This window comes from Ambystoma mexicanum, chromosome 12, assembly GCF_040938575.1.
Source record: "Ambystoma mexicanum isolate Mex_15411 chromosome 12, UKY_AmexF1_1, whole genome shotgun sequence".
Classification (NCBI taxonomy): Eukaryota; Metazoa; Chordata; class Amphibia; order Caudata; family Ambystomatidae; genus Ambystoma; species Ambystoma mexicanum.
The window spans coordinates 560,965,321-560,993,101 of record NC_090936.1 but is presented as its reverse complement, the minus strand read 5'-3'; positions in this window follow the sequence as shown (position 1 = coordinate 560,993,101).

Genomic DNA, 27,781 nt, shown 5'->3' with positions numbered 1-27,781 from the left:
TTGCAGCCTGAAAGGGGCATTAACCCGCATACTAGACCACTGAAATTCCCAAAAATATTTTTGTCACGAAATATGCATCCTACACCCCCGAATGTTCAGGAAATGTTGGCAGCTCAAAAAAGGCCTTAAAATGCATTTTAGGCCTGCAAAAATGTAGAAATCTTTGGAGGCCCAAAAAAGGGCTTTACAGGCATCCTAGACCCCCTAAAGTCCAGAAAATGTTGGTGGCCCACAAATGGTGTCAGAGAGCTCTGATTGTCCCAAAAACATTTGCAGCCTGAAAGGGGCATTAACCCGCATACTAGACCACTGAAATTCCCAAAAATATTTTTGTCACGAAATATGCATCCTACACCCCCGAATGTTCAGGAAATGTTGGCAGCTCAAAAAAGGCCTTAAAATGCATTTTAGGCCTGCAAAAATGTAGAAATCTTTGGAGGCCCAAAAAAGGGCTTTACAGGCATCCTAGACCCCCTAAAGTCAAGAAAATGTTGGTGTCCCACAAATGGTGTCAGAGACCTCTGATTGTCCCAAAAACACTTGCAGCCTGAAAGGGGCATTAAACCAAATCCTAGACCACGGAAATTCCCAAAAATATTTTTGTCACGAAATATGCATCCTGCACCCCTGAAAGTTCAGAAAATGTTGGCAGCCCAAAAAAGTCCCTAAAATGCATTTTAGGCCTGCAAAAATGTAGAAAACTTTGGAGGCCCAAAAAAGGGCTTTACAGGCATCCTAGACCCCCTAAAGTCCAGAAAATGTTGGTGGCCCACAAATGGTGTCAGAGAGCTCTGATTGTCCCAAAAACATTTGCAGCCTGAAAGGGGCATTAACCCGCATACTAGACCACTGAAATTCCCAAAAATATTTTTGTCACGAAATATGCATCCTACACCCCCGAATGTTCAGGAAATGTTGGCAGCTCAAAAAAGGCCTTAAAATGCATTTTAGGCCTGCAAAAATGTAGAAAACTTTGGAGCCCCAAAAAAGGGCTTTACAGGCATCCTAGACCCCCTAAAGTCCAGAAAATGTTGGTGGCCCACAAATGGTGTCAGAGACCTCTGATTGTCCCAAAAACACTTGCAGCCTGAAAGGGGCATTAAACCAAATCCTAGACCACGGAAATTCCCAAAATTATTTTTGTCACGAAATATGCATCCTGCACCCCCGAATGTTCAGGAAATGTTGGCAGCTCAAAAAAGGCCTTAAAATGCATTTTAGGCCTGCAAAAATGTAGAAAACTTTGGAGGCCCAAAAAAGGGCTTTACAGGCATCCTAGACCCCCTAAAGTCCAGACAATGTTGGTGGCCCAATAACTGTGTCAGAGAGCTCTGATTGTCCCAAAATCATTTGCAGCCTGAAAGGGGCATTAACCCGCATACTAGACCACTGAAATTCCCAAAAATATTTTTGTCACGAAATATGCATCCTACACCCCCGAATGTTCAGGAAATGTTGGCAGCTCAAAAAAGTCCTTAAAATGCATTTTAGGCCTGCAAAAATGTAGAAATCTTTGGAGGCCCAAAAAAGGGCTTTACAGGCATCCTAGACCCCCTAAAGTCAAGAAAATGTTGGTGTCCCACAAATGGTGTCAGAGACCTCTGATTGTCCCAAAAACACTTGCAGCCTGAAAGGGGCATTAAACCAAATCCTAGACCACGGAAATTCCCAAAAATATTTTTGTCACGAAATATGCATCCTACACCCCTGAAGGTTCAGAAAATGTTGGCAGCCCAAAAAAGGCCTTAAAATGCATTTTAGGCCTGCAAAAATGTAGAAAACTTTGGAGGCCCAAAAAAGGGCTTTACAGGCATCCTAGACCCCCTAAAGTCCAGAAAATGTTGGTGGCCCACAAATGGTGTCAGAGAGCTCTGATTGTCCCAAAAACATTTGCAGCCTGAAAGGGGCATTAACCCGCATACTAGACCACTGAAATTCCCAAAAATATTTTTGTCACGAAATATGCATCCTACACCCCCGAATGTTCAGGAAATGTTGGCAGCTCAAAAAAGGCCTTAAAATGCATTTTAGGCCTGCAAAAATGTAGAAATCTTTGGAGGCCCAAAAAAGGGCTTTACAGGCATCCTAGACCCCCTAAAGTCCAGAAAATGTTGGTGGCCCACAAATGGTGTCAGAGAGCTCTGATTGTCCCAAAAACATTTGCAGCCTGAAAGGGGCATTAACCCGCATACTAGACCACTGAAATTCCCAAAAATATTTTTGTCACGAAATATGCATCCTACACCCCGAATGTTCAGGAAATGTTGGTAGCTCAAAAAAGGTCTTAAAATGCATTTTAGGCCTGCAAAAATGTAGAAAACTTTGGAGGCCCAAAAAAGGGCTTTACAGGCATCCTAGACCCCCTAAAGTCCAGAAAATGTTGGTGTCCCACAAATGGTGTCAGAGACCTCTGATTGTCCCAAAAACACTTGCAGCCTGAAAGGGGCATTAAACCAAATCCTAGACCACGGAAATTCCCAAAAATATTTTTGTCACGAAATATGCATCCTACACCCCTGAAAGTTCAGAAAATGTTGGCAGCCCAAAAAAGTCCTTAAAATGCATTTTAGGCCTGCAAAAATGTTGAAAACTTTGGAGGCCCAAAAAAGGGCTTTACAGGCATCCTAGACCCCCTAAAGTCCAGAAAATGTTGGTGGCCCACAAATGGTGTCAGAGAGCTCTGATTGTCCCAAAAACATTTGCAGCCTGAAAGGGGCATTAACCCGCATACTAGACCACTGAAATTCCCAAAAATATTTTTGTCACGAAATATGCATCCTACACCCCCGAATGTTCAGGAAATGTTGGCAGCTCAAAAAAGGCCTTAAAATGCATTTTAGGCCTGCAAAAATGTAGAAAACTTTGGAGCCCCAAAAAAGGGCTTTACAGGCATCCTAGACCCCCTAAAGTCCAGAAAATGTTGGTGTCCCACAAATGGTGTCAGAGACCTCTGATTGTCCCAAAAACACTTGCAGCCTGAAAGGGGCATTAAACCAAATCCTAGACCACGGAAATTCCCAAAAATATTTTAGTCACGAAATATGCATCCTACACCCCTGAAAGTTCAGAAAATGTTGGCAGCCCAAAAAAGGCCTTAAAATGCATTTTAGGCCTGCAAAAATGTAGAAAACTTTGGAGGCCCAAAAAAGGGCTTTACAGGCATCCTAGACCCCCTAAAGTCCAGAAAATGTTGGTGGCCCACAAATGGTGTCAGAGACCTCTGATTGTCCCAAAAACACTTGCAGCCTGAAAGGGGCATTAAACCAAATCCTAGACCACGGAAATTCCCAAAATTATTTTTGTCACGAAATATGCATCCTGCACCCCCGAATGTTCAGGAAATGTTGGCAGCTCAAAAAAGGCCTTAAAATGCATTTTAGGCCTGCAAAAATGTAGAAAACTTTGGAGGCCCAAAAAAGGGCTTTACAGGCATCCTAGACCCCCTAAAGTCCAGACAATGTTGGTGGCCCAATAACTGTGTCAGAGAGCTCTGATTGTCCCAAAATCATTTGCAGCCTGAAAGGGGCATTAACCCGCATACTAGACCACTGAAATTCCCAAAAATATTTTTGTCACGAAATATGCATCCTACACCCCTGAATGTTCAGGAAATGTTGGCAGCTCAAAAAAGGCCTTAAAATGCATTTTAGGCCTGCAAAAATGTAGAAATCTTTGGAGGCCCAAAAAAGGGCTTTACAGGCATCCTAGACCCCCTAAAGTCCAGAAAATGTTGGTGGCCCACAAATGGTGTCAGAGAGCTCTGATTGTCCCAAAAACATTTGCAGCCTGAAAGGGGCATTAACCCGCATACTAGACCACTGAAATTCCCAAAAATATTTTTGTCACGAAATATGCATCCTACACCCCCGAATGTTCAGGAAATGTTGGCAGCTCAAAAAAGTCCTTAAAATGCATTTTAGGCCTGCAAAAATGTAGAAATCTTTGGAGGCCCAAAAAAGGGCTTTACAGGCATCCTAGACCCCCTAAAGTCAAGAAAATGTTGGTGTCCCACAAATGGTGTCAGAGACCTCTGATTGTCCCAAAAACATTTGCAGCCTGAAAGGGGCATTAAACCAAATCCTAGACCACGGAAATTCCCAAAAATATTTTTGTCACGAAATATGCATCCTGCACCCCTGAAAGTTCAGAAAATGTTGGCAGCCCAAAAAAGTCCCTAAAATGCATTTTAGGCCTGCAAAAATGTAGAAAACTTTGGAGGCCCAAAAAAGGGCTTTACAGGCATCCTAGACCCCCTAAAGTCCAGAAAATGTTGGTGGCCCACAAATGGTGTCAGAGAGCTCTGATTGTCCCAAAAACATTTGCAGCCTGAAAGGGGCATTAACCCGCATACTAGACCACTGAAATTCCCAAAAATATTTTTGTCACGAAATATGCATCCTACACCCCCGAATGTTCAGGAAATGTTGGCAGCTCAAAAAAGGCCTTAAAATGCATTTTAGGCCTGCAAAAATGTAGAAAACTTTGGAGCCCCAAAAAAGGGCTTTACAGGCATCCTAGACCCCCTAAAGTCCAGAAAATGTTGGTGGACCACAAATGGTGTCAGAGACCTCTGATTGTCCCAAAAACACTTGCAGCCTGAAAGGGGCATTAAACCAAATCCTAGACCACGGAAATTCCCAAAATTATTTTTGTCACGAAATATGCATCCTGCACCCCCGAATGTTCAGGAAATGTTGGCAGCTCAAAAAAGGCCTTAAAATGCATTTTAGGCCTGCAAAAATGTAGAAAACTTTGGAGGCCCAAAAAAGGGCTTTACAGGCATCCTAGACCCCCTAAAGTCCAGACAATGTTGGTGGCCCAATAACTGTGTCAGAGAGCTCTGATTGTCCCAAAATCATTTGCAGCCTGAAAGGGGCATTAACCCGCATACTAGACCACTGAAATTCCCAAAAATATTTTTGTCACGAAATATGCATCCTACACCCCCGAATGTTCAGGAAATGTTGGCAGCTCAAAAAAGGCCTTAAAATGCATTTTAGGCCTGCAAAAATGTAGAAATCTTTGGAGGCCCAAAAAAGGGCTTTACAGGCATCCTAGACCCCCTAAAGTCCAGAAAATGTTGGTGGCCCACAAATGGTGTCAGAGAGCTCTGATCGTCCCAAAAACATTTGCAGCCTGAAAGGGGCATTAACCCGCATACTAGACCACTGAAATTCCCAAAAATATTTTTGTCACGAAATATGCATCCTACACCCCCGAATGTTCAGGAAATGTTGGCAGCTCAAAAAAGGCCTTAAAATGCATTTTAGGCCTGCAAAAATGTAGAAATCTTTGGAGGCCCAAAAAATGGCTTTACAGGCATCCTAGACCCCCTAAAGTCCAGAAAATGTTGGTGGCCCACAAATGGTGTCAGAGAGCTCTGATTGTCCCAAAAACATTTGCAGCCTGAAAGGGGCATTAACCCGCATACTAGACCACTGAAATTCCCAAAAATATTTTTGTCACGAAATATGCATCCTACACCCCCGAATGTTCAGGAAATGTTGGCAGCTCAAAAAAGGCCTTAAAATGCATTTTAGGCCTGCAAAAATGTAGAAATCTTTGGAGGCCCAAAAAAGGGCTTTACAGGCATCCTAGACCCCCTAAAGTCCAGAAAATGTTGGTGGCCCACAAATGGTGTCAGAGAGCTCTGATTGTCCCAAAAACATTTGCAGCCTGAAAGGGGCATTAACCCGCATACTAGACCACTGAAATTCCCAAAAATATTTTTGTCACGAAATATGCATCCTACACCCCCGAATGTTCAGGAAATGTTGGCAGCTCAAAAAAGGCCTTAAAATGCATTTTAGGCCTGCAAAAATGTAGAAATCTTTGGAGGCCCAAAAAAGGGCTTTACAGGCATCCTAGACCCCCTAAAGTCAAGAAAATGTTGGTGTCCCACAAATGGTGTCAGAGACCTCTGATTGTCCCAAAAACACTTGCAGCCTGAAAGGGGCATTAAACCAAATCCTAGACCACGGAAATTCCCAAAAATATTTTTGTCACGAAATATGCATCCTGCACCCCTGAAAGTTCAGAAAATGTTGGCAGCCCAAAAAAGTCCCTAAAATGCATTTTAGGCCTGCAAAAATGTAGAAAACTTTGGAGGCCCAAAAAAGGGCTTTACAGGCATCCTAGACCCCCTAAAGTCCAGAAAATGTTGGTGGCCCACAAATGGTGTCAGAGAGCTCTGATTGTCCCAAAAACATTTGCAGCCTGAAAGGGGCATTAACCCGCATACTAGACCACTGAAATTCCCAAAAATATTTTTGTCACGAAATATGCATCCTACACCCCCGAATGTTCAGGAAATGTTGGCAGCTCAAAAAAGGCCTTAAAATGCATTTTAGGCCTGCAAAAATGTAGAAAACTTTGGAGCCCCAAAAAAGGGCTTTACAGGCATCCTAGACCCCCTAAAGTCCAGAAAATGTTGGTGGCCCACAAATGGTGTCAGAGACCTCTGATTGTCCCAAAAACACTTGCAGCCTGAAAGGGGCATTAAACCAAATCCTAGACCACGGAAATTCCCAAAATTATTTTTGTCACGAAATATGCATCCTGCACCCCCGAATGTTCAGGAAATGTTGGCAGCTCAAAAAAGGCCTTAAAATGCATTTTAGGCCTGCAAAAATGTAGAAAACTTTGGAGGCCCAAAAAAGGGCTTTACAGGCATCCTAGACCCCCTAAAGTCCAGACAATGTTGGTGGCCCAATAACTGTGTCAGAGAGCTCTGATTGTCCCAAAATCATTTGCAGCCTGAAAGGGGCATTAACCCGCATACTAGACCACTGAAATTCCCAAAAATATTTTTGTCACGAAATATGCATCCTACACCCCCGAATGTTCAGGAAATGTTGGCAGCTCAAAAAAGTCCTTAAAATGCATTTTAGGCCTGCAAAAATGTAGAAATCTTTGGAGGCCCAAAAAAGGGCTTTACAGGCATCCTAGACCCCCTAAAGTCAAGAAAATGTTGGTGTCCCACAAATGGTGTCAGAGACCTCTGATTGTCCCAAAAACACTTGCAGCCTGAAAGGGGCATTAAACCAAATCCTAGACCACGGAAATTCCCAAAAATATTTTTGTCACGAAATATGCATCCTGCACCCCTGAAAGTTCAGAAAATGTTGGCAGCCCAAAAAAGTCCCTAAAATGCATTTTAGGCCTGCAAAAATGTAGAAAACTTTGGAGGCCCAAAAAAGGGCTTTACAGGCATCCTAGACCCCCTAAAGTCCAGAAAATGTTGGTGGCCCACAAATGGTGTCAGAGAGCTCTGATTGTCCCAAAAACATTTGCAGCCTGAAAGGGGCATTAACCCGCATACTAGACCACTGAAATTCCCAAAAATATTTTTGTCACGAAATATGCATCCTACACCCCCGAATGTTCAGGAAATGTTGGCAGCTCAAAAAAGGCCTTAAAATGCATTTTAGGCCTGCAAAAATGTAGAAATCTTTGGAGGCCCAAAAAAGGGCTTTACAGGCATCCTAGACCCCCTAAAGTCCAGAAAATGTTGGTGGCCCACAAATGGTGTCAGAGAGCTCTGATTGTCCCAAAAACATTTGCAGCCTGAAAGGGGCATTAACCCGCATACTAGACCACTGAAATTCCCAAAAATATTTTTGTCACGAAATATGCATCCTACACCCCCGAATGTTCAGGAAATGTTGGCAGCTCAAAAAAGGCCTTAAAATGCATTTTAGGCCTGCAAAAATGTAGAAATCTTTGGAGGCCCAAAAAAGGGCTTTACAGGCATCCTAGACCCCCTAAAGTCAAGAAAATGTTGGTGTCCCACAAATGGTGTCAGAGACCTCTGATTGTCCCAAAAACACTTGCAGCCTGAAAGGGGCATTAAACCAAATCCTAGACCACGGAAATTCCCAAAAATATTTTTGTCACGAAATATGCATCCTGCACCCCTGAAAGTTCAGAAAATGTTGGCAGCCCAAAAAAGTCCCTAAAATGCATTTTAGGCCTGCAAAAATGTAGAAAACTTTGGAGGCCCAAAAAAGGGCTTTACAGGCATCCTAGACCCCCTAAAGTCCAGAAAATGTTGGTGGCCCACAAATGGTGTCAGAGAGCTCTGATTGTCCCAAAAACATTTGCAGCCTGAAAGGGGCATTAACCCGCATACTAGACCACTGAAATTCCCAAAAATATTTTTGTCACGAAATATGCATCCTACACCCCCGAATGTTCAGGAAATGTTGGCAGCTCAAAAAAGGCCTTAAAATGCATTTTAGGCCTGCAAAAATGTAGAAAACTTTGGAGCCCCAAAAAAGGGCTTTACAGGCATCCTAGACCCCCTAAAGTCCAGAAAATGTTGGTGGCCCACAAATGGTGTCAGAGACCTCTGATTGTCCCAAAAACACTTGCAGCCTGAAAGGGGCATTAAACCAAATCCTAGACCACGGAAATTCCCAAAATTATTTTTGTCACGAAATATGCATCCTGCACCCCCGAATGTTCAGGAAATGTTGGCAGCTCAAAAAAGGCCTTAAAATGCATTTTAGGCCTGCAAAAATGTAGAAAACTTTGGAGGCCCAAAAAAGGGCTTTACAGGCATCCTAGACCCCCTAAAGTCCAGACAATGTTGGTGGCCCAATAACTGTGTCAGAGAGCTCTGATTGTCCCAAAATCATTTGCAGCCTGAAAGGGGCATTAACCCGCATACTAGACCACTGAAATTCCCAAAAATATTTTTGTCACGAAATATGCATCCTACACCCCCGAATGTTCAGGAAATGTTGGCAGCTCAAAAAAGTCCTTAAAATGCATTTTAGGCCTGCAAAAATGTAGAAATCTTTGGAGGCCCAAAAAAGGGCTTTACAGGCATCCTAGACCCCCTAAAGTCAAGAAAATGTTGGTGTCCCACAAATGGTGTCAGAGACCTCTGATTGTCCCAAAAACACTTGCAGCCTGAAAGGGGCATTAAACCAAATCCTAGACCACGGAAATTCCCAAAAATATTTTTGTCACGAAATATGCATCCTACACCCCTGAAGGTTCAGAAAATGTTGGCAGCCCAAAAAAGGCCTTAAAATGCATTTTAGGCCTGCAAAAATGTAGAAAACTTTGGAGGCCCAAAAAAGGGCTTTACAGGCATCCTAGACCCCCTAAAGTCCAGAAAATGTTGGTGGCCCACAAATGGTGTCAGAGAGCTCTGATTGTCCCAAAAACATTTGCAGCCTGAAAGGGGCATTAACCCGCATACTAGACCACTGAAATTCCCAAAAATATTTTTGTCACGAAATATGCATCCTACACCCCCGAATGTTCAGGAAATGTTGGCAGCTCAAAAAAGGCCTTAAAATGCATTTTAGGCCTGCAAAAATGTAGAAATCTTTGGAGGCCCAAAAAAGGGCTTTACAGGCATCCTAGACCCCCTAAAGTCCAGAAAATGTTGGTGGCCCACAAATGGTGTCAGAGAGCTCTGATTGTCCCAAAAACATTTGCAGCCTGAAAGGGGCATTAACCCGCATACTAGACCACTGAAATTCCCAAAAATATTTTTGTCACGAAATATGCATCCTACACCCCGAATGTTCAGGAAATGTTGGTAGCTCAAAAAAGGTCTTAAAATGCATTTTAGGCCTGCAAAAATGTAGAAAACTTTGGAGGCCCAAAAAAGGGCTTTACAGGCATCCTAGACCCCCTAAAGTCCAGAAAATGTTGGTGTCCCACAAATGGTGTCAGAGACCTCTGATTGTCCCAAAAACACTTGCAGCCTGAAAGGGGCATTAAACCAAATCCTAGACCACGGAAATTCCCAAAAATATTTTTGTCACGAAATATGCATCCTACACCCCTGAAAGTTCAGAAAATGTTGGCAGCCCAAAAAAGTCCTTAAAATGCATTTTAGGCCTGCAAAAATGTTGAAAACTTTGGAGGCCCAAAAAAGGGCTTTACAGGCATCCTAGACCCCCTAAAGTCCAGAAAATGTTGGTGGCCCACAAATGGTGTCAGAGAGCTCTGATTGTCCCAAAAACATTTGCAGCCTGAAAGGGGCATTAACCCGCATACTAGACCACTGAAATTCCCAAAAATATTTTTGTCACGAAATATGCATCCTACACCCCCGAATGTTCAGGAAATGTTGGCAGCTCAAAAAAGGCCTTAAAATGCATTTTAGGCCTGCAAAAATGTAGAAAACTTTGGAGCCCCAAAAAAGGGCTTTACAGGCATCCTAGACCCCCTAAAGTCCAGAAAATGTTGGTGTCCCACAAATGGTGTCAGAGACCTCTGATTGTCCCAAAAACACTTGCAGCCTGAAAGGGGCATTAAACCAAATCCTAGACCACGGAAATTCCCAAAAATATTTTAGTCACGAAATATGCATCCTACACCCCTGAAAGTTCAGAAAATGTTGGCAGCCCAAAAAAGGCCTTAAAATGCATTTTAGGCCTGCAAAAATGTAGAAAACTTTGGAGGCCCAAAAAAGGGCTTTACAGGCATCCTAGACCCCCTAAAGTCCAGAAAATGTTGGTGGCCCACAAATGGTGTCAGAGACCTCTGATTGTCCCAAAAACACTTGCAGCCTGAAAGGGGCATTAAACCAAATCCTAGACCACGGAAATTCCCAAAATTATTTTTGTCACGAAATATGCATCCTGCACCCCCGAATGTTCAGGAAATGTTGGCAGCTCAAAAAAGGCCTTAAAATGCATTTTAGGCCTGCAAAAATGTAGAAAACTTTGGAGGCCCAAAAAAGGGCTTTACAGGCATCCTAGACCCCCTAAAGTCCAGACAATGTTGGTGGCCCAATAACTGTGTCAGAGAGCTCTGATTGTCCCAAAATCATTTGCAGCCTGAAAGGGGCATTAACCCGCATACTAGACCACTGAAATTCCCAAAAATATTTTTGTCACGAAATATGCATCCTACACCCCTGAATGTTCAGGAAATGTTGGCAGCTCAAAAAAGGCCTTAAAATGCATTTTAGGCCTGCAAAAATGTAGAAATCTTTGGAGGCCCAAAAAAGGGCTTTACAGGCATCCTAGACCCCCTAAAGTCCAGAAAATGTTGGTGGCCCACAAATGGTGTCAGAGAGCTCTGATTGTCCCAAAAACATTTGCAGCCTGAAAGGGGCATTAACCCGCATACTAGACCACTGAAATTCCCAAAAATATTTTTGTCACGAAATATGCATCCTACACCCCCGAATGTTCAGGAAATGTTGGCAGCTCAAAAAAGTCCTTAAAATGCATTTTAGGCCTGCAAAAATGTAGAAATCTTTGGAGGCCCAAAAAAGGGCTTTACAGGCATCCTAGACCCCCTAAAGTCAAGAAAATGTTGGTGTCCCACAAATGGTGTCAGAGACCTCTGATTGTCCCAAAAACATTTGCAGCCTGAAAGGGGCATTAAACCAAATCCTAGACCACGGAAATTCCCAAAAATATTTTTGTCACGAAATATGCATCCTGCACCCCTGAAAGTTCAGAAAATGTTGGCAGCCCAAAAAAGTCCCTAAAATGCATTTTAGGCCTGCAAAAATGTAGAAAACTTTGGAGGCCCAAAAAAGGGCTTTACAGGCATCCTAGACCCCCTAAAGTCCAGAAAATGTTGGTGGCCCACAAATGGTGTCAGAGAGCTCTGATTGTCCCAAAAACATTTGCAGCCTGAAAGGGGCATTAACCCGCATACTAGACCACTGAAATTCCCAAAAATATTTTTGTCACGAAATATGCATCCTACACCCCCGAATGTTCAGGAAATGTTGGCAGCTCAAAAAAGGCCTTAAAATGCATTTTAGGCCTGCAAAAATGTAGAAAACTTTGGAGCCCCAAAAAAGGGCTTTACAGGCATCCTAGACCCCCTAAAGTCCAGAAAATGTTGGTGGACCACAAATGGTGTCAGAGACCTCTGATTGTCCCAAAAACACTTGCAGCCTGAAAGGGGCATTAAACCAAATCCTAGACCACGGAAATTCCCAAAATTATTTTTGTCACGAAATATGCATCCTGCACCCCCGAATGTTCAGGAAATGTTGGCAGCTCAAAAAAGGCCTTAAAATGCATTTTAGGCCTGCAAAAATGTAGAAAACTTTGGAGGCCCAAAAAAGGGCTTTACAGGCATCCTAGACCCCCTAAAGTCCAGACAATGTTGGTGGCCCAATAACTGTGTCAGAGAGCTCTGATTGTCCCAAAATCATTTGCAGCCTGAAAGGGGCATTAACCCGCATACTAGACCACTGAAATTCCCAAAAATATTTTTGTCACGAAATATGCATCCTACACCCCCGAATGTTCAGGAAATGTTGGCAGCTCAAAAAAGGCCTTAAAATGCATTTTAGGCCTGCAAAAATGTAGAAATCTTTGGAGGCCCAAAAAAGGGCTTTACAGGCATCCTAGACCCCCTAAAGTCCAGAAAATGTTGGTGGCCCACAAATGGTGTCAGAGAGCTCTGATCGTCCCAAAAACATTTGCAGCCTGAAAGGGGCATTAACCCGCATACTAGACCACTGAAATTCCCAAAAATATTTTTGTCACGAAATATGCATCCTACACCCCCGAATGTTCAGGAAATGTTGGCAGCTCAAAAAAGGCCTTAAAATGCATTTTAGGCCTGCAAAAATGTAGAAATCTTTGGAGGCCCAAAAAATGGCTTTACAGGCATCCTAGACCCCCTAAAGTCCAGAAAATGTTGGTGGCCCACAAATGGTGTCAGAGAGCTCTGATTGTCCCAAAAACATTTGCAGCCTGAAAGGGGCATTAACCCGCATACTAGACCACTGAAATTCCCAAAAATATTTTTGTCACGAAATATGCATCCTACACCCCCGAATGTTCAGGAAATGTTGGCAGCTCAAAAAAGGCCTTAAAATGCATTTTAGGCCTGCAAAAATGTAGAAATCTTTGGAGGCCCAAAAAAGGGCTTTACAGGCATCCTAGACCCCCTAAAGTCCAGAAAATGTTGGTGGCCCACAAATGGTGTCAGAGAGCTCTGATTGTCCCAAAAACATTTGCAGCCTGAAAGGGGCATTAACCCGCATACTAGACCACTGAAATTCCCAAAAATATTTTTGTCACGAAATATGCATCCTACACCCCCGAATGTTCAGGAAATGTTGGCAGCTCAAAAAAGGCCTTAAAATGCATTTTAGGCCTGCAAAAATGTAGAAATCTTTGGAGGCCCAAAAAAGGGCTTTACAGGCATCCTAGACCCCCTAAAGTCAAGAAAATGTTGGTGTCCCACAAATGGTGTCAGAGACCTCTGATTGTCCCAAAAACACTTGCAGCCTGAAAGGGGCATTAAACCAAATCCTAGACCACGGAAATTCCCAAAAATATTTTTGTCACGAAATATGCATCCTGCACCCCTGAAAGTTCAGAAAATGTTGGCAGCCCAAAAAAGTCCCTAAAATGCATTTTAGGCCTGCAAAAATGTAGAAAACTTTGGAGGCCCAAAAAAGGGCTTTACAGGCATCCTAGACCCCCTAAAGTCCAGAAAATGTTGGTGGCCCACAAATGGTGTCAGAGAGCTCTGATTGTCCCAAAAACATTTGCAGCCTGAAAGGGGCATTAACCCGCATACTAGACCACTGAAATTCCCAAAAATATTTTTGTCACGAAATATGCATCCTACACCCCCGAATGTTCAGGAAATGTTGGCAGCTCAAAAAAGGCCTTAAAATGCATTTTAGGCCTGCAAAAATGTAGAAAACTTTGGAGCCCCAAAAAAGGGCTTTACAGGCATCCTAGACCCCCTAAAGTCCAGAAAATGTTGGTGGCCCACAAATGGTGTCAGAGACCTCTGATTGTCCCAAAAACACTTGCAGCCTGAAAGGGGCATTAAACCAAATCCTAGACCACGGAAATTCCCAAAATTATTTTTGTCACGAAATATGCATCCTGCACCCCCGAATGTTCAGGAAATGTTGGCAGCTCAAAAAAGGCCTTAAAATGCATTTTAGGCCTGCAAAAATGTAGAAAACTTTGGAGGCCCAAAAAAGGGCTTTACAGGCATCCTAGACCCCCTAAAGTCCAGACAATGTTGGTGGCCCAATAACTGTGTCAGAGAGCTCTGATTGTCCCAAAATCATTTGCAGCCTGAAAGGGGCATTAACCCGCATACTAGACCACTGAAATTCCCAAAAATATTTTTGTCACGAAATATGCATCCTACACCCCCGAATGTTCAGGAAATGTTGGCAGCTCAAAAAAGTCCTTAAAATGCATTTTAGGCCTGCAAAAATGTAGAAATCTTTGGAGGCCCAAAAAAGGGCTTTACAGGCATCCTAGACCCCCTAAAGTCAAGAAAATGTTGGTGTCCCACAAATGGTGTCAGAGACCTCTGATTGTCCCAAAAACACTTGCAGCCTGAAAGGGGCATTAAACCAAATCCTAGACCACGGAAATTCCCAAAAATATTTTTGTCACGAAATATGCATCCTGCACCCCTGAAAGTTCAGAAAATGTTGGCAGCCCAAAAAAGTCCCTAAAATGCATTTTAGGCCTGCAAAAATGTAGAAAACTTTGGAGGCCCAAAAAAGGGCTTTACAGGCATCCTAGACCCCCTAAAGTCCAGAAAATGTTGGTGGCCCACAAATGGTGTCAGAGAGCTCTGATTGTCCCAAAAACATTTGCAGCCTGAAAGGGGCATTAACCCGCATACTAGACCACTGAAATTCCCAAAAATATTTTTGTCACGAAATATGCATCCTACACCCCCGAATGTTCAGGAAATGTTGGCAGCTCAAAAAAGGCCTTAAAATGCATTTTAGGCCTGCAAAAATGTAGAAAACTTTGGAGCCCCAAAAAAGGGCTTTACAGGCATCCTAGACCCCCTAAAGTCCAGAAAATGTTGGTGGCCCACAAATGGTGTCAGAGACCTCTGATTGTCCCAAAAACACTTGCAGCCTGAAAGGGGCATTAAACCAAATCCTAGACCACGGAAATTCCCAAAATTATTTTTGTCACGAAATATGCATCATGCACCCCCGAATGTTCAGGAAATGTTGGCAGCTCAAAAAAGGCCTTAAAATGCATTTTAGGCCTGCAAAAATGTAGAAAACTTTGGAGGCCCAAAAAAGGGCTTTACAGGCATCCTAGACCCCCTAAAGTCCAGACAATGTTGGTGGCCCAATAACTGTGTCAGAGAGCTCTGATTGTCCCAAAATCATTTGCAGCCTGAAAGGGGCATTAACCCGCATACTAGACCACTGAAATTCCCAAAAATATTTTTGTCACGAAATATGCATCCTACACCCCCGAATGTTCAGGAAATGTTGGCAGCTCAAAAAAGGCCTTAAAATGCATTTTAGGCCTGCAAAAATGTAGAAAACTTTGGAGCCCCAAAAAAGGGCTTTACAGGCATCCTAGACCCCCTAAAGTCCAGAAAATGTTGGTGGCCCACAAATGGTGTCAGAGACCTCTGATTGTCCCAAAAACACTTGCAGCCTGAAAGGGGCATTAAACCAAATCCTAGACCACGGAAATTCCCAAAATTATTTTTGTCACTAAATATGCATCCTGCACCCCCGAATGTTCAGGAAATGTTGGCAGCTCAAAAAAGGCCTTAAAATGCATTTTAGGCCTGCAAAAATGTAGAAAACTTTGGAGGCCCAAAAAAGGGCTTTACAGGCATCCTAGACCCCCTAAAGTCCAGACAATGTTGGTGGCCCAATAACTGTGTCAGAGAGCTCTGATTGTCCCAAAATCATTTGCAGCCTGAAAGGGGCATTAACCCGCATACTAGACCACTGAAATTCCCAAAAATATTTTTGTCACGAAATATGCATCCTACACCCCCGAATGTTCAGGAAATGTTGGCAGCTCAAAAAAGGCCTTAAAATGCATTTTAGGCCTGCAAAAATGTAGAACTCTTTGGAGGCCCAAAAAAGGGCTTTACAGGCATCCTAGACCCCCTAAAGTCCAGAAAATGTTGGTGGCCCACAAATGGTGTCAGAGAGCTCTGATCGTCCCAAAAACATTTGCAGCCTGAAAGGGGCATTAACCCGCATACTAGACCACTGAAATTCCCAAAAATATTTTTGTCACGAAATATGCATCCTACACCCCCGAATGTTCAGGAAATGTTGGCAGCTCAAAAAAGGCCTTAAAATGCATTTTAGGCCTGCAAAAATGTAGAAATCTTTGGAGGCCCAAAAAATGGCTTTACAGGCATCCTAGACCCCCTAAAGTCCAGAAAATGTTGGTGGCCCACAAATGGTGTCAGAGAGCTCTGATTGTCCCAAAAACATTTGCAGCCTGAAAGGGGCATTAACCCGCATACTAGACCACTGAAATTCCCAAAAATATTTTTGTCACGAAATATGCATCCTACACCCCCGAATGTTCAGGAAATGTTGGCAGCTCAAAAAAGGCCTTAAAATGCATTTTAGGCCTGCAAAAATGTAGAAATCTTTGGAGGCCCAAAAAAGGGCTTTACAGGCATCCTAGACCCCCTAAAGTCCAGAAAATGTTGGTGGCCCACAAATGGTGTCAGAGAGCTCTGATTGTCCCAAAAACATTTGCAGCCTGAAAGGGGTATTAACCCGCATACTAGACCACTGAAATTCCCAAAAATATTTTTGTCACGAAATATGCATCCTACACCCCCGAATGTTCAGGAAATGTTGGCAGCTCAAAAAAGGCCTTAAAATGCATTTTAGGCCTGCAAAAATGTAGAAATCTTTGGAGGCCCAAAAAAGGGCTTTACAGGCATCCTAGACCCCCTAAAGTCAAGAAAATGTTGGTGTCCCACAAATGGTGTCAGAGACCTCTGATTGTCCCAAAAACACTTGCAGCCTGAAAGGGGCATTAAACCAAATCCTAGACCACGGAAATTCCCAAAAATATTTTTGTCACGAAATATGCATCCTGCACCCCTGAAAGTTCAGAAAATGTTGGCAGCCCAAAAAAGTCCCTAAAATGCATTTTAGGCCTGCAAAAATGTAGAAAACTTTGGAGGCCCAAAAAAGGGCTTTACAGGCATCCTAGACCCCCTAAAGTCCAGAAAATGTTGGTGGCCCACAAATGGTGTCAGAGAGCTCTGATTGTCCCAAAAACATTTGCAGCCTGAAAGGGGCATTAACCCGCATACTAGACCACTGAAATTCCCAAAAATATTTTTGTCACGAAATATGCATCCTACACCCCCGAATGTTCAGGAAATGTTGGCAGCTCAAAAAAGGCCTTAAAATGCATTTTAGGCCTGCAAAAATGTAGAAAACTTTGGAGCCCCAAAAAAGGGCTTTACAGGCATCCTAGACCCCCTAAAGTCCAGAAAATGTTGGTGGCCCACAAATGGTGTCAGAGACCTCTGATTGTCCCAAAAACACTTGCAGCCTGAAAGGGGCATTAAACCAAATCCTAGACCACGGAAATTCCCAAAATTATTTTTGTCACGAAATATGCATCCTGCACCCCCGAATGTTCAGGAAATGTTGGCAGCTCAAAAAAGGCCTTAAAATGCATTTTAGGCCTGCAAAAATGTAGAAAACTTTGGAGGCCCAAAAAAGGGCTTTACAGGCATCGTAGACCCCCTAAAGTCCAGACAATGTTGGTGGCCCAATAACTGTGTCAGAGAGCTCTGATTGTCCCAAAATCATTTGCAGCCTGAAAGGGGCATTAACCCGCATACTAGACCACTGAAATTCCCAAAAATATTTTTGTCACGAAATATGCATCCTACACCCCCGAATGTTCAGGAAATGTTGGCAGCTCAAAAAAGTCCTTAAAATGCATTTTAGGCCTGCAAAAATGTAGAAATCTTTGGAGGCCCAAAAAAGGGCTTTACAGGCATCCTAGACCCCCTAAAGTCAAGAAAATGTTGGTGTCCCACAAATGGTGTCAGAGACCTCTGATTGTCCCAAAAACACTTGCAGCCTGAAAGGGGCATTAAACCAAATCCTAGACCACGGAAATTCCCAAAAATATTTTTGTCACGAAATATGCATCCTGCACCCCTGAAAGTTCAGAAAATGTTGGCAGCCCAAAAAAGTCCCTAAAATGCATTTTAGGCCTGCAAAAATGTAGAAAACTTTGGAGGCCCAAAAAAGGGCTTTACAGGCATCCTAGACCCCCTAAAGTCCAGAAAATGTTGGTGGCCCACAAATGGTGTCAGAGAGCTCTGATTGTCCCAAAAACATTTGCAGCCTGAAAGGGGCATTAACCCGCATACTAGACCACTGAAATTCCCAAAAATATTTTTGTCACGAAATATGCATCCTACACCCCCGAATGTTCAGGAAATGTTGGCAGCTCAAAAAAGGCCTTAAAATGCATTTTAGGCCTGCAAAAATGTAGAAAACTTTGGAGCCCCAAAAAAGGGCTTTACAGGCATCCTAGACCCCCTAAAGTCCAGAAAATGTTGGTGGCCCACAAATGGTGTCAGAGACCTCTGATTGTCCCAAAAACACTTGCAGCCTGAAAGGGGCATTAAACCAAATCCTAGACCACGGAAATTCCCAAAATTATTTTTGTCACGAAATATGCATCATGCACCCCCGAATGTTCAGGAAATGTTGGCAGCTCAAAAAAGGCCTTAAAATGCATTTTAGGCCTGCAAAAATGTAGAAAACTTTGGAGGCCCAAAAAAGGGCTTTACAGGCATCCTAGACCCCCTAAAGTCCAGACAATGTTGGTGGCCCAATAACTGTGTCAGAGAGCTCTGATTGTCCCAAAATCATTTGCAGCCTGAAAGGGGCATTAACCCGCATACTAGACCACTGAAATTCCCAAAAATATTTTTGTCACGAAATATGCATCCTACACCCCCGAATGTTCAGGAAATGTTGGCAGCTCAAAAAAGGCCTTAAAATGCATTTTAGGCCTGCAAAAATGTAGAAATCTTTGGAGGCCCAAAAAAGGGCTTTACAGGCATCCTAGACCCCCTAAAGTCCAGAAAATGTTGGTGGCCCACAAATGGTGTCAGAGAGCTCTGATTGTCCCAAAAACATTTGCAGCCTGAAAGGGGCATTAACCCGCATACTAGACCACTGAAATTCCCAAAAATATTTTTGTCACGAAATATGCATCCTACACCCCCGAATGTTCAGGAAATGTTGGCAGCTCAAAAAAGGCCTTAAAATGCATTTTAGGCCTGCAAAAATGTAGAAATCTTTGGAGGCCCAAAAAATGGCTTTACAGGCATCCTAGACCCCCTAAAGTCCAGAAAATGTTGGTGGCCCACAAATATTGTCAGAGAGCTCTGATTGTCCCAAAAACATTTGCAGCCTGAAAGGGGCATTAACCCGCATACTAGACCACTGAAATTCCCAAAAATATTTTTGTCACGAAATATGCATCCTACACCCCCGAATGTTCAGGAAATGTTGGCAGCTCAAAAAAGGCCTTAAAATGCATTTTAGGCCTGCAAAAATGTAGAAATCTTTGGAGGCCCAAAAAAGGGCTTTACAGGCATCCTAGACCCCCTAAAGTCCAGAAAATGTTGGTGGCCCACAAATGGTGTCAGAGAGCTCTGATTGTCCCAAAAACATTTGCAGCCTGAAAGGGGCATTAACCCGCATACTAGACCACTGAAATTCCCAAAAATATTTTTGTCACGAAATATGCATCCTACACCCCCGAATGTTCAGGAAATGTTGGCAGCTCAAAAAAGTCCTTAAAATGCATTTTAGGCCTGCAAAAATGTAGAAATCTTTGGAGGCCCAAAAAAGGGCTTTACAGGCATCCTAGACCCCCTAAAGTCCAGAAAATGTTGGTGGCCCACAAATGGTGTCAGAGAGCTCTGATTGTCCCTAAAACATTTGCAGCCTGAAAGGGGCATTAACCCGCATACTAGACCACTGAAATTCCCAAAAATATTTTTGTCACGAAATATGCATCCTACACCCCCGAATGTTCAGGAAATGTTGGCAGCTCAAAAAAGTCCTTAAAATGCATTTTAGGCCTGCAAAAATGTAGAAATCTTTGGAGGCCCAAAAAAGGGCTTTACAGGCATCCTAGACCCCCTAAAGTCAAGAAAATGTTGGTGTCCCACAAATGGTGTCAGAGACCTCTGATTGTCCCAAAAACACTTGCAGCCTGAAAGGGGCATTAAACCAAATCCTAGACCACGGAAATTCCCAAAAATATTTTTGTCACGAAATATGCATCCTGCACCCCTGAAAGTTCAGAAAATGTTGGCAGCCCAAAAAAGTCCCTAAAATGTATTTTAGGCCTGCAAAAATGTAGAAAACTTTGGAGGCCCAAAAAAGGGCTTTACAGGCATCCTAGACCCCCTAAAGTCCAGAAAATGTTGGTGGCCCACAAATGGTGTCAGAGAGCTCTGATTGTCCCAAAAACATTTGCAGCCTGAAAGGGGCATTAACCCGCATACTAGACCACTGAAATTCCCAAAAATATTTTTGTCACGAAATATGCATCCTACACCCCCGAATGTTCAGGAAATGTTGGCAGCTCAAAAAAGGCCTTAAAATGCATTTTAGGCCTGCAAAAATGTAGAAAACTTTGGAGCCCCAAAAAAGGGCTTTACAGGCATCCTAGACCCCCTAAAGTCCAGAAAATGTTGGTGGCCCACAAATGGTGTCAGAGACCTCTGATTGTCCCAAAAACACTTGCAGCCTGAAAGGGGCATTAAATCAAATCCTAGACCACGGAAATTCCCAAAATTATTTTTGTCACGAAATATGCATCCTGCACCCCCGAATGTTCAGGAAATGTTGGCAGCTCAAAAAAGGCCTTAAAATGCATTTTAGGCCTGCAAAAATGTAGAAAACTTTGGAGGCCCAAAAAAGGGCTTTACAGGCATCGTAGACCCCCTAAAGTCCAGACAATGTTGGTGGCCCAATAACTGTGTCAGAGAGCTCTGATTGTCCCAAAATCATTTGCAGCCTGAAAGGGGCATTAACCCGCATACTAGACCGCTGAAATTCCCAAAAATATTTTTGTCACGAAATATGCATCCTACACCCCCGAATGTTCAGGAAATGTTGGCAGCTCAAAAAAGGCCTTAAAATGCATTTTAGGCCTGCAAAAATGTAGAAATCTTTGGAGGCCCAAAAAAGGGCTTTACAGGCATCCTAGACCCCCTAAAGTCCAGACAATGTTGGTGGCCCAATAACTGTGTCAGAGAGCTCTGATTGTCCCAAAATCATTTGCAGCCTGAAAGGGGCATTAACCCGCATACTAGACCACTGAAATTCCCAAAAATATTTTTGTCACGAAATATGCATCCTACACCCCCGAATGTTCAGGAAATGTTGGCAGCTCAAAAAAGGCCTTAAAATGCATTTTAGGCCTGCAAAAATGTAGAAATCTTTGGAGGCCCAAAAAAGGGCTTTACAGGCATCCTAGACCCCTAAAGTCCAGAAAATGTTGGTGGCCCACAAATGGTGTCAGAGAGCTCTGATTGTCCCAAAAACATTTGCAGCCTGAAAGGGGCATTAACCCGCATACTAGACCACTGAAATTCCCAAAAATATTTTTGTCACGAAATATGCATCCTACACCCCCGAATGTTCAGGAAATGTTGGCAGCTCAAAAAAGGCCTTAAAATGCATTTTAGGCCTGCAAAAATGTAGAAATCTTTGGAGGCCCAAAAAAGGGCTTTACAGGCATCCTAGACCCCCTAAAGTCCAGAAAATGTTGGTGGCCCACAAATGGTGTCAGAGAGCTCTGATTGTCCCAAAAACATTTGCAGCCTGAAAGGGGCATTAACCCGCATACTAGACCACTGAAATTCCCAAAAATATTTTTGTCACGAAATATGCATCCTACACCCCCGAATGTTCAGGAAATGTTGGCAGCTCAAAAAAGTCCTTAAAATGCATTTTAGGCCTGCAAAAATGTAGAAATCTTTGGAGGCCCAAAAAAGGGCTTTACAGGCATCCTAGACCCCCTAAAGTCCAGAAAATGTTGGTGGCCCACAAATGGTGTCAGAGAGCTCTGATTGTCCCAAAAACATTTGCAGCCTGAAAGGGGCATTAACCCGCATACTAGACCACTGAAATTCCCAAAAATATTTTTGTCACGAAATATGCATCCTACACCCCCGAATGTTCAGGAAATGTTGGCAGCTCAAAAAAGTCCTTAAAATGCATTTTAGGCCTGCAAAAATGTAGAAATCTTTGGAGGCCCAAAAAAGGGCTTTACAGGCATCCTAGACCCCCTAAAGTCCAGAAAATGTTGGTGGCCCACAAATGGTGTCAGAGAGCTCTGATTGTCCCAAAAACATTTGCAGCCTGAAAGGGGCATTAACCCGCATACTAGACCACTGAAATTCCCAAAAATATTTTTGTCACGAAATATGCATCCTACACCCCCGAATGTTCAGGAAATGTTGGCAGCTCAAAAAAGGCCTTAAAACGCATTTTAGGCCTGCAAAAATGTAGAAATCTTTGGAGGCCCAAAAAATGGCTTTACAGGCATCCTAGACCCCCTAAAGTCCAGAAAATGTTGGTGGCCCACAAATATTGTCAGAGAGCTCTGATTGTCCCAAAAACATTTGCAGCCTGAAAGGGGCATTAACCCGCATACTAGACCACTGAAATTCCCAAAAATATTTTTGTCACGAAATATGCATCCTACACCCCCGAATGTTCAGGAAATGTTGGCAGCTCAAAAAAGGCCTTAAAATGCATTTTAGGCCTGCAAAAATGTAGAAATCTTTGGAGGCCCAAAAAAGGGCTTTACAGGCATCCTAGACCCCCTAAAGTCCAGAAAATGTTGGTGGCCCACAAATGGTGTCAGAGAGCTCTGATTGTCCCAAAAACATTTGCAGCCTGAAAGGGGCATTAACCCGCATACTAGACCACTGAAATTCCCAAAAATATTTTTGTCACGAAATATGCATCCTACACCCCCGAATGTTAAGGAAATGTTGGCAGCTCAAAAAAGTCCTTAAAATGCATTTTAGGCCTGCAAAAATGTAGAAATCTTTGGAGGCCCAAAAAAGGGCTTTACAGGCATCCTAGACCCCCTAAAGTCTAGAAAATGTTGGTGGCCCACAAATGGTGTCAGAGAGCTCTGATTGTCCCAAAAACATTTGCAGCCTGAAAGGGGCATTAACCCGCATACTAGACCACTGAAATTCCCAAAAATATTTTTGTCACGAAATATGCATCCTACACCCCCGAATGTTCAGGAAATGTTGGCAGCTCAAAAAAGTCCTTAAAATGCATTTTAGGCCTGCAAAAATGTAGAAATCTTTGGAGGCCCAAAAAAGGGCTTTACAGGCATCCTAGACCCCCTAAAGTCAAGAAAATGTTGGTGTCCCACAAATGGTGTCAGAGAGCTCTGATTGTCCCAAAAACATTTGCAGCCTGAAAGGGGCATTAACCCGCATACTAGACCACGGAAATTCCCAAAAATATTTTTGTCACGAAATATGCATCCTGCACCCCTGAAAGTTCAGAAAATGTTGGCAGCCCAAAAAAGTCCCTAAAATGCATTTTAGGCCTGCAAAAATGTAGAAAACTTTGGAGGCCCAAAAAAGGGCTTTACAGGCATCCTAGACCCCCTAAAGTCCAGAAAATGTTGGTGGCCCACAAATGGTGTCAGAGAGCTCTGATTGTCCCAAAAACATTTGCAGCCTGAAAGGGGCATTAACCCGCATACTAGACCACTGAAATTCCCAAAAATATTTTTGTCACGAAATATGCATCCTACACCCCCGAATGTTCAGGAAATGTTGGCAGCTCAAAAAAGGCCTTAAAATGCATTTTAGGCCTGCAAAAATGTAGAAAACTTTGGAGCCCCAAAAAAGGGCTTTACAGGCATCCTAGACCCCCTAAAGTCCAGAAAATGTTGGTGGCCCACAAATGGTGTCAGAGACCTCTGATTGTCCCAAAAACACTTGCAGCCTGAAAGGGGCATTAAACCAAATCCTAGACCACGGAAATTCCCAAAATTATTTTTGTCACGAAATATGCATCCTGCACCCCCGAATGTTCAGGAAATGTTGGCAGCTCAAAAAAGGCCTTAAAATGCATTTTAGGCCTGCAAAAATGTAGAAATCTTTGGAGGCCCAAAAAAGGGCTTTACAGGCATCCTAGACCCCCTAAAGTCCAGACAATGTTGGTGGCCCAATAACTGTGTCAGAGAGCTCTGATTGTCCCAAAATCATTTGCAGCCTGAAAGGGGCATTAACCCGCATACTAGACCACTGAAATTCCCAAAAATATTTTTGTCACGAAATATGCATCCTACACCCCCGAATGTTCAGGAAATGTTGGCAGCTCAAAAAAGGCCTTAAAATGCATTTTAGGCCTGCAAAAATGTAGAAATCTTTGGAGGCCCAAAAAAGGGCTTTACAGGCATCCTAGACCCCCTAAAGTCCAGAAAATGTTGGTGGCCCACAAATGGTGTCAGAGAGCTCTGATTGTCCCAAAAACATTTGCAGCCTGAAAGGGGCATTAACCCGCATACTAGACCACTGAAATTCCCAAAAATATTTTTGTCACGAAATATGCATCCTACACCCCCGAATGTTCAGGAAATGTTGGCAGCTCAAAAAAGGCCTTAAAATGCATTTTAGGCCTGCAAAAATGTAGAAATCTTTGGAGGCCCAAAAAATGGCTTTACAGGCATCCTAGACCCCCTAAAGTCCAGAAAATGTTGGTGGCCCACAAATATTGTCAGAGAGCTCTGATTGTCCCAAAAACATTTGCAGCCTGAAAGGGGCATTAACCCGCATACTAGACCACTGAAATTCCCAAAAATATTTTTGTCACGAAATATGCATCCTACACCCCCGAATGTTCAGGAAATGTTGGCAGCTCAAAAAAGGCCTTAAAATGCATTTTAGGCCTGCAAAAATGTAGAAATCTTTGGAGGCCCAAAAAAGGGCTTTACAGGCATCCTAGACCCCCTAAAGTCCAGAAAATGTTGGTGGCCCACAAATGGTGTCAGAGAGCTCTGATTGTCCCAAAAACATTTGCAGCCTGAAAGGGGCATTAACCCGCATACTAGACCACTGAAATTCCCAAAAATATTTTTGTCACGAAATATGCATCCTACACCCCCGAATGTTCAGGAAATGTTGGCAGCTCAAAAAAGTCCTTAAAATGCATTTTAGGCCTGCAAAAATGTAGAAATCTTTGGAGGCCCAAAAAAGGGCTTTACAGGCATCCTAGACCCCCTAAAGTCAAGAAAATGTTGGTGTCCCACAAATGGTGTCAGAGACCTCTGATTGTCCCAAAAACACTTGCAGCCTGAAAGGGGCATTAAACCAAATCCTAGACCACGGAAATTCCCAAAAATATTTTTGTCACGAAATATGCATCCTGCACCCCTGAAAGTTCAGAAAATGTTGGCAGCCCAAAAAAGTCCCTAAAATGCATTTTAGGCCTGCAAAAATGTAGAAAACTTTGGAGGCCCAAAAAAGGGCTTTACAGGCATCCTAGACCCCCTAAAGTCCAGAAAATGTTGGTGGCCCACAAATGGTGTCAGAGAGCTCTGATTGTCCCAAAAACATTTGCAGCCTGAAAGGGGCATTAACCCGCATACTAGACCACTGAAATTCCCAAAAATATTTTTGTCACGAAATATGCATCCTACACCCCCGAATGTTCAGGAAATGTTGGCAGCTCAAAAAAGGCCTTAAAATGCATTTTAGGCCTGCAAAAATGTAGAAATCTTTGGAGGCCCAAAAAATGGCTTTACAGGCATCCTAGACCCCCTAAAGTCCAGAAAATGTTGGTGGCCCACAAATATTGTCAGAGAGCTCTGATTGTCCCAAAAACATTTGCAGCCTGAAAGGGGCATTAACCCGCATACTAGACCACTGAAATTCCCAAAAATATTTTTGTCACGAAATATGCATCCTACACCCCCGAATGTTCAGGAAATGTTGGCAGCTCAAAAAAGGCCTTAAAATGCATTTTAGGCCTGCAAAAATGTAGAAATCTTTGGAGGCCCAAAAAAGGGCTTTACAGGCATCCTAGACCCCCTAAAGTCCAGAAAATGTTGGTGGCCCACAAATGGTGTCAGAGAGCTCTGATTGTCCCAAAAACATTTGCAGCCTGAAAGGGGCATTAACCCGCATACTAGACCACTGAAATTCCCAAAAATATTTTTGTCACGAAATATGCATCCTACACCCCCGAATGTTCAGGAAATGTTGGCAGCTCAAAAAAGTCCTTAAAATGCATTTTAGGCCTGCAAAAATGTAGAAATCTTTGGAGGCCCAAAAAAGGGCTTTACAGGCATCCTAGACCCCCTAAAGTCAAGAAAATGTTGGTGTCCCACAAATGGTGTCAGAGACCTCTGATTGTCCCAAAAACACTTGCAGCCTGAAAGGGGCATTAAACCAAATCCTAGACCACGGAAATTCCCAAAAATATTTTTGTCACGAAATATGCATCCTGCACCCCTGAAAGTTCAGAAAATGTTGGCAGCCCAAAAAAGTCCCTAAAATGCATTTTAGGCCTGCAAAAATGTAGAAAACTTTGGAGGCCCAAAAAAGGGCTTTACAGGCATCCTAGACCCCCTAAAGTCCAGAAAATGTTGGTGGCCCACAAATGGTGTCAGAGAGCTCTGATTGTCCCAAAAACATTTGCAGCCTGAAAGGGGCATTAACCCGCATACTAGACCACTGAAATTCCCAAAAATATTTTTGTCACGAAATATGCATCCTACACCCCCGAATGTTCAGGAAATGTTGGCAGCTCAAAAAAGGCCTTAAAATGCATTTTAGGCCTGCAAAAATGTAGAAAACTAGCCCCAAAAAAGGGCTTTACAGGCATCGTAGACCCCCTAAAGTCCAGAAAATGTTGGTGTCCCACAAATGGTGTCAGAGACCTCTGATTGTCCCAAAAACACTTGCAGCCTGAAAGGGGCATTAAACCAAATCCTAGACCACGGAAATTCCCAAAAATATTTTTGTCACGAAATATGCATCCTACACCCCTGAAGGTTCAGAAAATGTTGGCAGCCCAAAAAAGGCCTTAAAATGCATTTTAGGCCTGCAAAAATGTAGAAGACTTTGGAGGCCCAAAAAAGGGCTTTACAGGCATCCTAGACCCCCTAAAGTCCAGAAAATGTTGGTGGCCCACAAATGGTGTCAGAGAGCTCTGATTGTCCCAAAAACATTTGCAGCCTGAAAGGGGCATTAACCCGCATACTAGACCACTGAAATTCCCAAAAATATTTTTGTCACGAAATATGCATCCTACACCCCCGAATGTTCAGGAAATGTTGGCAGCTCAAAAAAGGCCTTAAAATGCATTTTAGGCCTGCAAAAATGTAGAAATCTTTGGAGGCCCAAAAAAGGGCTTTACAGGCATCCTAGACCCCCTAAAGTCCAGAAAATGTTGGTGGCCCACAAATGGTGTCAGAGAGCTCTGATTGTCCCAAAAACATTTGCAGCCTGAAAGGGGCATTAACCCGCATACTAGACCACTGAAATTCCCAAAAATATTTTTGTCACGAAATATGCATCCTACACCCCGAATGTTCAGGAAATGTTGGTAGCTCAAAAAAGGTCTTAAAATGCATTTTAGGCCTGCAAAAATGTAGAAAACTTTGGAGGCCCAAAAAAGGGCTTTACAGGCATCCTAGACCCCCTAAAGTCCAGAAAATGTTGGTGTCCCACAAATGGTGTCAGAGACCTCTGATTGTCCCAAAAACACTTGCAGCCTGAAAGGGGCATTAAACCAAATCCTAGACCACGGAAATTCCCAAAAATATTTTTGTCACGAAATATGCATCCTACACCCCTGAAAGTTCAGAAAATGTTGGCAGCCTAAAAAAGTCCTTAAAATGCATTTTAGGCCTGCAAAAATGTTGAAAACTTTGGAGGCCCAAAAAAGGGCTTTACAGGCATCCTAGACCCCCTAAAGTCCAGAAAATGTTGGTGGCCCACAAGTGGTGTCAGAGAG